The following is an 11,569-nucleotide window of genomic DNA, read 5'->3' as shown; positions in this document are numbered from 1 at the left end:
TTGATATAAAAATTTAATAATGCTAGTATTGAGAAAAAATGTTGATACTAATGTTGATTAGTCTATTGATATTGATGGGGTGAGGCTAAGCAGAGGGCAATGTTATGAATAGAGCACAACGGATGAATCTTCAATGAATATATTTAGTAAATTAGTTAACACAATTAATCTAAATATAATATTAATAATAACAGCACAGACTGTTTTTATCGAATGACAATTCATTGACTTGACAGTTCAATTCTATATTATATATTTGAAATATGTTCTAAGTGGCCTGTAGCTTGCAACCTTATTTCAACACTCCTCCTTAATATAGAAAACTGTCATCAAAAGATTCAATCACCTTGCATGCCCATTAACTTGTTTGTACACCATACACTTTCCTTTCGGCAAAGGTTTGGTTAGTGCATCGGCAATTATACGATCTGTCTGGACATACGTAACAGTTATCTGCTCATTCATGATCGCTTCTCTCACAAAGTGATAACGTACGTCTATGTGCTTCGTCCGCTGATGATGCACTGGATTGTCTGCAATCGCTATTGCGGATTGACTATCACTGAGGATAGGAATCAGTTCCTCGTCCTTCCTGCTGATTTCCGCAATTAACCTTCTGAGGAATATTGCCTCTCTTGCAGCTTCTGACATAGCTACGTATTCTGCCTCTACAGTAGATAGTGCTATTTTCTTCTGCTTGATGCTTTGCCAGCAGACAGCTGCCCCTTGAGCTATAAAGGTGTAGCCTGTCCATGATTTTCTATCTTCATCACCTCCGTGATTTGCATCTGAATATCCTTGGATGAATCTGTCAGCACTGTATCTTTTGGAGTACACTATTCCACGAGATTTTGTTCCTTTAAGGTAGCGGAGCACACGCTTTGCTGCTACCCAGTGTTCTTCTGTATAGCAAGTATTAAATTGGCTCAGAGTACTGACTACATGCGTTATGTCTGGCCTCATACATACTGCTAAATACATCAGAGATCCTATAAGATTCTGATATGGGATCCTGTCATCAGACTTGTGATCTGACTTCTTTAAGTGAGACCCAGCAGCTGCCGGAGTTGCTACTGTCTTGCAGTCCTCCATTCCAAAAATCTTGAGAAGTTTCTCAATGTACCTCTCCTGATCAACTTTGATGACATCCTTTGTTTGAGTTATCTGCATTCCTAAAATTAATGCAGCTTTTCCAAGATCCTTCATTTCAAATTTGGACATGGGGTCACTCTTGACCTTACGAAGCTCGTCTTCATCATTCCAAAAAATTAACAAATCATCCACATAAACTGCTAAAATGATGATCTTGTTTCCTTTTGATCTTGTGTAAATGCATGGTTCATTTTTGGACTGTTGAAATTGAAGTTTCTTCAATTCACTGTAAGCTTATTGTTCCACGCTCGAGGTGCTTGCTTTAATCCGTAAAGCGAACGATTAAGTTGACATACATAGTCCCTCTTCTCTTTGACTTCGAAGCCTTCAGGTTGCTTCATATAAACAGTTTCGCTCAGATTTCCATTCAAGAAAGCAGTCTTAACGTCCATCTGATCTATGTTCAGTCCAATCTTGCTTGCTAAAGCCATTAGCATTCTCAATGAACTGTGGCGCACAACAGGCGAAAAAGTCTCATTATAATCAATGCCCCACCTTTGACTGAAGTCTCTTGCCACCAGTCGGGCTTTGTATCTGCATTTATTTCCCGCCTCTTCTTTGATTTTAAATAGCCATTTAGGATCAACGATGTTACACTTTTTAGGAGGCTTCACAAGAGTCCATGTATTGTTTTTCTTGAGAGCGTCTAACTCCTCCTGAATCGCAGCTCTCCATTTGTCAGCAGCTCGACCTGACAAGGCTTCTTTCAGGGTTGTTGGATCCTATCATGTTCGATTGTGTGATAAAGGTTATAGTCCGGAAACTGCTTGGGTTTTCTGTTCCTTAAGGGATACCTTCGTGATTGCGCAGGTTCTTCTATGTCCTTCTCGTCCGCTGACATGAAGTCATCAGATTCATCATCAAACACTTCAATCTCCACTCGAGGAAATTGGACTCCTTCCATGACAGGTTCAACTGCTGGTTGTTCTCTATCCTCTTCAGTTTGTTCTACTGTTTCTATATAGGAAGGTTGACTTTCCTGAACAGTTGGTAAGAGGTCTATTATTGGGGACTCTACCCGTATGTCTTCTTCTACGCAGAGAGGTTCTTTCGAGAACATCAGGTAGAAATTCGACTGTTGGTTGCTCAGCCCTTGCATCTACTTCTGTTCGATCTTCCTCATCTTGTATAATTTTTAAAACCGGGATATCTCTGGTCGGTGTTCCTCGACTTTCTTGCCTCTGGGATCAGTACATCTGGTTTTCAAATAATACCACATCCTTCGCATTGTATGCTCTACCAGTCTTTGGATCTAGCAGTCTGTATGCCTTCGCATCATCTGCAAAACCTGTGTATACCAATTCTAAACTTTTAGGGTCAAACTTTGTCCTCTTTTGATCAGGAATATGCATAAAAGCTCTGCATCCAAACACCTTTATGTTGTCCAAATTACATTTCTTCCCCGTCCACGCCTCTTCTGGCGTTTTGTCTTTGACTGCAATTGTAGGTGATCTATTCTTCAAGAATACTGCGTGGTGAACGGCTTCAGCCCAAAAACGCTTTTCCAGACCTGATTCTTGCAGCATCGATCTGCTCTTCTCGCAAATCGTGCGATTCGCTCTCTCTGCGACACCGTTCTGACTTGGAGTATATTCAACCGTGCGCTGGTGCTTAATGCCATGCCGCTTGAGAAAATCTTCCATCTGCTTGTTGACGTACTCCTTTCCGTTGTCTGTCCTTAACGCTTTCAACTTATGACCGGTTTGCGTTTTATCTAATGCTTTAAATTCTAGAAAGTATTTAAAGACTTCACTTTTATTTTTTAAGAAATAAACAAAAGTTTTGCGCGTAAGGTCATCAATAAACGTGAGGAAGTATAGACACTTACCAAAGGATTGTACGTTGATGGGTCCACACACATCGGAGTGTACTAGTCCTAACACTTCCGTTGCTCGTGTTACACGATTTTTCTTCACCGGTTGCTTGGTTTGTTTTCCCTTCAGACAGGATACACATTCCAGGTTTGAATTGTTGTTAGGAAAACTTACCCCAGTCGCCATCTTGTTTTTCAAAAGTAGAAGATTTCGAATACCTTTATGTCCCATACGGCGGTGCCACAAATCCAGTGCATCACCGCGTTCCGACGTAGTATTAAGGGCCGTATTCTGTAAACAACACTCATTAAGTTTGTATACACCTCTATCTTCTATACCTTTGACAAGAACCGTACCACTTATTTTGCATTCATCACTTCTATAAATTTCACACCGTTTGTGACCAAATACTATAACATACCCTTTCTCTGCTATAGTACTCACACTCATCAAGTTAGTTGCTAACTTTGGGACATGCATGACGTTACTTACAGTCATTCCAGTTGACTTACACAGTACCGTACCTCGTCCTTCTCCGTATACGTTACCACCATTAGCGCAATTTACAGGAACATGATCTGTAACCGTCTCTGAACCACTGTCTTCGATTTGTCATATGTGTGGACGCCCCGGAATCTAGGACCCATTCCTCTTCTCGGTCTCCAGTCATGGCAAATGCATACGCAATTAAAGCTTCCTTCTGCTTTTTAGGTTTCTCTGGCCATACTGATGCCTTATGTGGACCATCACAAATAAAACATTTTATCTTATTCTGTTTAGATTATGGCAGTTTCTTGCCTTTTTGCTTGGTAAGCAATGCAGAAGTTGTAGAAGTTCCACTCGTGCTCGGTGACGTATACGTCTCTTCCATTTGAAAAAGTTTCGATTTGACATAATTAGATGTCAATATAATGTTGCTGTTTTCTACGGCCAGCCGCATAGGTTAAAACTCACTCGTGAGGCCTTGAAGCATCAAAGCCGCTAACAACTCATCATCTATTCCTTTCCAAGGTCTGACAGTTCCTGAGATGTCTCCATTACCGCTGTTACATATTCTCTTACTGTCGTAAACATCTCTAGTTTATAACTCACTAGTCTAGAGAGTAATCTACAGCGGTTATTCAAACCTTTGTCTTCGAAGGTATCTTTCAACACTTGCCACGCCTCTTTAGCTGTCTTCACTTGTTTGACGTGCACTAGGCAATGCGATTTTATCATCAAGCAAATCTTAGCTTTTGCTTTTTGATCCTGTATCTATTAGATATAGTTCCATCTGGAATTTCCATGTTGAATAGTTCGAGCAGCCGTCCAGTTTATCGAAGAGCATCGTACTATTCATAATTCCATGACCTCTGTTATTATCCACCTCACTAGAAGAATCGCCAGAGCCCGTTGACATTCTTCATGCTTGTGCTGAATAATGTTCGCCCATAACCCTGATGGGGTGAGGCTAAGCAGAGGGCAATGTTATGAATAGAGCACAATGGATGAATCTTCAATGAATATATTTAGTAAATTAGTTAACACAATTAATCTAAATATAATATTAATAATAACAGCACAGACTGTTTTTATCGAATGACAATTCATTGACTTGACAGTTCAATTCTATATTATATATTTGAAATATGTTCTAAGTGGCCTGTAGCTTGCAACCTTATTTCAACAGGTATAAATGTGAATTACATTTTCAAGCGGTGGTGGCAAAGTGGTCAACTTTTAATCTGGAGGTCGGTGGTTCAAATCCTGGCTCGTACCAATTCTTTTTTCGGAACTTACGTAAGGAATAACATTTGATATTTACCACTAGCTTTTCGGTGGAGGAAAACTTTGTGAGGAAACCTGCATACATCTGCGAAGAAATTCAAAGGTGTATGTGAAGTTCCCAATCCGCATTGGGCTAGCGTGGGGACTATAGCCCAAGCCATCTCGCGCATGAGAGGAGGCCTGTGACCAGCAGTGGGACGTATACAGGCTGAATTATAATAGAATTTATAGACATTATAGTGAATTACATTTTAACCAATATTGTTTGTTATTTTATCTGCAGATACTGTACCGGGTAATTATTAAGGTACATCATTTGTAGCATTTGTTGTGATATTCTTAAATTGAATCGGCTGATTCACACCCTTTTGGAAACTAGAAAATAGAAAGGCTGACCACGGTTGTAAGCTGTTGTTACAAGTGTTACAACCTTTTTAAAACTACCTTTGAAAGCTACCTTTGTTCTCCCTATGCCTATATCTAAACAATAGACAGCTGTCAATTATTAGTACAAACTTTGTGTATTTCTTTTCTAAGTAGTTAAGGATGTGTTTGTAGTTTGTACTGATGTATTGATGTTTGAGCTGATGGCCGTGTTGCCAATGCTCCAAATAAATGAAAAAAAAAATTGTACAAACTTCAAACAGGCAAAGTAAACAAGTCTTTTTTTGTAATTAACTTCCTTTATTTTCTTAGGTAATTCTGCTATTTAGTCCCAAAGCTCTATTTTGTTTTATATTAACAAATCATTCAAGCAAAAAAAACTTAGCTTACAAAATACTGTAAAATGATAAGTACTCGACCAAAATCCCCGACTCGAGCTGAAGCCATCGCCATTTCTCTGAGGCCGCAGCCCGTCTTTAGCAATGGACTTCTGTTAGGTAAGTTGTTAAGTGTACAATAGGTACTATATAATAGAGCAGTGGTCTCCTAACTGTTTGATCAGAGGGCAACGGCCGTGGCAACGGCTAAGCCTTTGCTTTCTTTTCGCGAGCCGTTATTTGGAGAACTGTGTTGGCCGTATTACATACGCTATGGGTTACCCTAAATCCGTCTTAGAATTTCAAGTTTTTTTTATAAATAAATAACTAATAATAATTTTTATATTAGGGGACATCTGACACAGATCAACCTAGCCTCAAACTAAGCAAAGCTTGTAATATGGCGTTCGCCTAGCGTGCGATATACTTACTACAACAACATACTTATATGTATACATAGTGTGGTGTTCATAAATAAATAAATCAATCAGATGCGTTGGCAACACTAGTCAGACTGTCATGGCGGAGCGGTGTTTCGAGCGCACTGTGTGGAACAATAACAAATTGTTTTATTTATAATATAATTAATCCAAGAGTGGTTAGATTAACGGATGTAACTCTAAACACCACAAGTGGCGACGAGGTGAATCGGAAAACTGTAAGTAAACACGAAGTGTGACAAATGGGCGTGCAGAAATAAATAAGGCGCCATGTTTACCAACAATTGCAGCGGCAATAAATGGTATCGAAATTTTAACTAAATAAGTACAATTCAATTCAATCTTGTCTTGTGATAGACAAACGATTGCAGTAAATGAATGTATATTCATGTCGTAAATAACGAAAATACCAACAAGTTGGTTTAGGCTGATGCCGGATGTATGGTGTAGGTTACTCGTACGGCCGAGTTGTAAAGTCCTAGTAAAGCCATAAACCCCATAAAATGATGGGAAGAAATCGCTAAAATGTCAAATGACTACTGGCTGCGGCCGAAAATGATGTAAACTCGTACGTCCGAGTTGTCAAATAATACATCATACACCCCACAAAATGGATGGGAACGAATAAAGCGATAAATTGATGAAAATGAATTTTATTGTACTTGTTAGTTATTTATAAAATATATGTACCATGAGTACTTATCTAATAAAAAATTATGAAAACTGGAATATGACCTGCATGTACAGGGTAATTTAAAGGAAAAAGTGAATGCTTGGTGGTATTTCCACATATAAAGACATAATAAACAAATAAATTATCCCCTAGTTGCTCAGAATTACAAAAGGACTAGTATTTTGTATCTTCATTTTGACAGATCAGATCACAATTACTATTGTGCTTTTTTTCTAATGCCTTAATGGGTGTAACCCGGAGGCGTCTGTGGATTCAAATGGAGTCTAATCTAAATGTTTTATTACAAGGTAAATTGGCAAGATGACATTATGTTGAATCAATAATACACTGTCTAGTGAAGTAGATAAATGAGCAATTTATCACAATGATTTGGATTATCTAATAATGTATGGAAATACAAGAACTCCACAAGGTTATTTTGTTTTCAAATTTCAAAATGAAAAGAAGAGATTGTGTGTTTGGTTCCTTATTGTATGCTGCATAATAATACAATAAAAATAGCCTTTGTTTCAGACAATTACATGGTTTCACTTGTTATCTTTGTATATTACATCTTAATTATTTATTATAATAGGGTTGTCTGTATGCCTTTTGTTAGCAAAGGCCTCCCCAACTCTTTCCATTTCTCTCTTTCTAGTGCTATGCTGCATAATAGTACATTGCATTTTAAATTTTAAAATGAGATTTATAAGAATTAATATTGTAATCAGTAATATACATACAAGACGTCTGAAACAAAATAAGCTCTCAAAAGTTCATGACTGGTCCATTCAATAAACCCAAATTTTAGCAGTATCTGTTCAAATGATTCCCTGCATTTTATTGAAAAGTAGATGTATATAGTTATTTGTTATACAAACTGTAAATATTTAAATAGCAATTTTCTTGTATCCTGTACATCAGGATGGCTTTTACTGGAATTGGATCTCGCATATAAGTAGTTCCTGTATTGAGAAATTTTGTCAGACCGTGACCAACATTTCTGACTTATGGATTGTTTTAAGTTTTACCAGGACGAGTCTCATACAGGCATTTGATTCTCAAGATATACCGGAACAAGTGATATCATTGAAATCAGCATTTGTCATCTAGCCTATTCAATTAAATTTTGTCGTATGGTGGACAGGTTATGAGCAACAACAAATGTCAACAAGTTGACTTACATTATATATCTTATATTAACTTTATTAGTCTTATCAAATTCTACAATGTAGGCACTAAAGAAGTCATTTAAGACACCTGTTATAAAATGATTCTCATTGCAGGAGCTTATCCCTGGAAGGGGAAGCCATTTAGTGTTAACAATGTTAACATATACATGTTAGAAAAAATAAAATAAAAGAAAAACTGAAAGAGAGGTCTGACAGACAAGGCCTTAGTAGAGAATACAACAATGTCCCGGAGTAGATTTACTCTAGGAATGTGTACTAACAATTTGTATGAGTTTTCAGGTTTCTTGGGCATCACCAGATTTTACAAAACTACAGAGCAAAATAATTATACTGGGTGTTAATGCAAATGTTAAGTTATATTGATATGTCACAATATGTCCTAATTAACACATTGAGACCAGCAACTTCAGTAAAATTGTTGTTGCAACGTCTGTGGGTGTTGTTCAACATTGTCAGAGAAAATATCAGTGACCAGGAATGGAGACTGACTTAGCTGCGTGAGGTATAATGATGTCAGCACCTGTGGTATGTTACGAGCCATATATATTTCTAAATGTCAGTGGAATAGGGTAAGTGCAAGTAAAAAGAAAATCTTAATGGAGTTTTGATTTAACCTTACTAGTGATCATGTCGAAATTGTCAACTCTTGAGTGGCAGTGATTTAGACCACCTCATCGAAATTGAAATTAAATTCGACGGGCACATATTGGTATCCATATCTTAAAACCTTCCATTCTTAAACCATATCTTAATCTTGTGCATTGTGCGGCCTGCATTTGTTAGGCAAGCTGGCAATGTCTCTTACTGTGTATTAACCTTTTGGACGCCAATGACCGATATATCGGCACCGCAGGTACAATGCGCAAAGACGGATCATCCATCACAGACCACAGCGCAACAGAGAGCTACGTGCATGTGCATCAAGTTCAATTTCAGTTTGACACTTCGGTGACGTGACGTCCTAGTGACAGCTTTTGTGTTTGACATGGCGTCAAAAGGTTAAATAATAAATACATTAGGTCCAATGATATACAATCACCTTATAGGAGGGATTAGAATAATGTACTTATTAGTGTCAATGTTACCTATGATGTTTCTTAAACAAATTTATGGTAGATTGCTTCCTTAAAATTTTCAGCAAGAATTTTCAGGAACAAGGTATCCTATGACATTAAAACTCAATATTTCATGAAATGTGTACATTATAAATAGCAATGGAGTATTAAGTTTTTAAGGCAGAGGGTATATATTTTCCACCTGATTTGAACTTTATTTCAAGTTATAGGGTTCATTTTTGCGTTAAATTGTTGACGCTTATGCTTTATTAATGGCCTGAAATGTATACCTGTAACAGAACAAATAAATACCTGAATACTACTGTATACTGCTTATACTAGTCCATACCACAAGTCCATTATGTATTTACGCAAGAAAGACAACATCAAATTATTACATGTCAATCAACTTGGTTAACGGCTCACAACACAGACAACTGTTTGAATTGTTTATATACCACATATACCTTCCCAAATGGGTATAAAACACACCCATAGCGTAATGACAGATGAATCGTCTGGATTTCTCTTACAGGAAGTTCACAACCAACCAATGCGGCTGAAAACTGACTACATGCTAAACAGTCCATTTGGGGTGCAAATTCCTGGCGAAGGTCGGTGGAGTTTTTCTGGTGGTTACAAATATTGCACTGAATCCTCCATCAAGCAAATAACGCAAGTTAGCCACGACGTTTTGTCGACATAATTTGGTTTCTGTTGTTTTGAAATACATATGTATTATGTATTTTATGTAAGTATTTAGATACCAATAGTACCAACACAGAATAAAAATAGTAAAATGTGAAGCGAATTTCAAATACCTTGATTGTTTATGACAATTAAGTGCAGAAGTTGTAAATGAGTTTTACATAGCTGCATTAACCTCTGAGATTTCTTAAGCGTAGGTATTTAGTTTTCAATCTTTTCACCTACAATAGTGGAAGATAATAGTGGTACCTGATCAATAAAATATCATACCAGTTTCATATTAATATTACATCTGTCTATGTAATGTTAATGCCTGAGTAATAGATGACATACACGACTGGTTGAAAGTTTAGATCACATTCACATCTTCATCAGCAAACATGGGATTTGGACCAGTAATTAAGCAATCAATTTCTTATTAAAATTATAAGCTAATCATTGATGTTACATATCTGTAAGTGAAGTCACTGTTCATATGGTAACATCACTAACAGAAATCTATATAATATTTGACTATGCTGATTTATTTAAAGTTTTGACTTTGAGTAAGTATCTATACCTACTGTTATAAGGATAAGATTTGAGTACAATTATATAAAATTTACACAGATTATACTAGTTCCAACCGGAATAATGAGTGACAGAAGTCTGTAGTTTACGGTTTATGTTTCGGATTTAGCACCTTTTATTACAGCGCCACCTGCGTGGCGTATGTATCCTTATATTTACTTACTTGTAGACAAAATGTGCACATTGGCTCATATAGGTAGTTTCAACTACAAAAAATATTGTAAGTATGAAAGGTTATTAAACATTTATATGCTTTATGTATTTATCTATAGAGGGTTAATAGATTTATCTATAGTTGGTCAAACCAAATTGGCAATAAATAGGAACAATACTCTCTTTTGTGTGCTGGTGCTAGTGTAAGGCAAGGATAGTATGATTCTCTGTCTATGTTTAAAATGTGACAGTCCTTGACAAACTTTAACAGATTTTATTATGTATGATATAATTGCAAGTATACACTGAAATGAATAGATGCAGATTGTAACAAAAGTACTTACAATTTCATTTAAAAGAAAGGAGAGGTAATAGATTATAAATGTCATAGGTATCTCTACAAAAGAGGATACACTGCGAACAAGATATTTATGGAACAATCATTGTTATACTGGATGTACAGGTCATAGATGTATCAGTATTGCTACAGTGGATGTTACATGTCATTGATGTATCAGTGTGTGGTCTACTTTGGCTACCTACATTAAGGACTAATCTAGACTCAAGTAAGAATATATGTTGTGCTACTAACCAGTGGTAGATATTTCTAGTCTAACATCACTCATTGTTGTTAACATATTAAGCATCCAAAGCTGGCTAGGTAATATATAGTCGTGATCATATTGTAAACATAATTATTGTACACTAAAGGGTATTTACAAGAAATAAGGTTTCTAAGACTATGTGGAAAGCTGTAATATTATTGGTAACTGGAGTTCGACTTCTTGATATTATCATTAGGTGTTGTCATTCATAGGTGAACACCGAGTTAATAAAAAGTGTGTGGTGATTTATTAGTTTGTCATTGTTTCTAAATGCATTATTTTAATTGTTACCACTCATTTGGTTAAAGCTAAGATACTGATTAGAAATGTGTTGTAGTGCGAGTTTACTTTTTGTTATTTAGTAAATGGTTCATTTTATGAATTGTTCTACAATTTCAAATTTGTTAAAAGGGAAGAGATGTGGTGTTCATAAATAAATAAATCAATCAGATGCGTTGGCAACACTAGTCAGACTGTCATGGCGGAGCGGTGTTTCGAGCGCACTGTGTGGAACAATAACAAATTGTTTTATTTATAATATAATTAATCCAAGAGTGGTTAGATTAACGGATGTAACTCTAAACACCAAAATCAATCAGATGCGTTGGCAACACTAGTCAGACTGTCATGGCGGAGCGGTGTTTCGAGCGCACTGTGTGGAACAATAACAAATTGTTT

At 36.6% G+C, this 11,569-nt stretch overlaps 1 long non-coding RNA gene across 1 annotated transcript in view; it reads right to left on the bottom strand.

The window, feature by feature from the left end:
* The window catches only part of LOC134754525 (uncharacterized), a 267,264-nt gene that overhangs the window by 52,711 nt on the left and 202,984 nt on the right, over positions 1-11,569 (bottom strand). The gene's annotated exons all lie outside the window — the stretch shown is intronic.

This window comes from Cydia strobilella, chromosome Z (genome assembly GCF_947568885.1).
Source record: "Cydia strobilella chromosome Z, ilCydStro3.1, whole genome shotgun sequence".
Taxonomy (NCBI): domain Eukaryota; kingdom Metazoa; phylum Arthropoda; class Insecta; order Lepidoptera; family Tortricidae; genus Cydia; species Cydia strobilella.
This window is presented reverse-complemented; position numbering and strand designations above follow the sequence as displayed.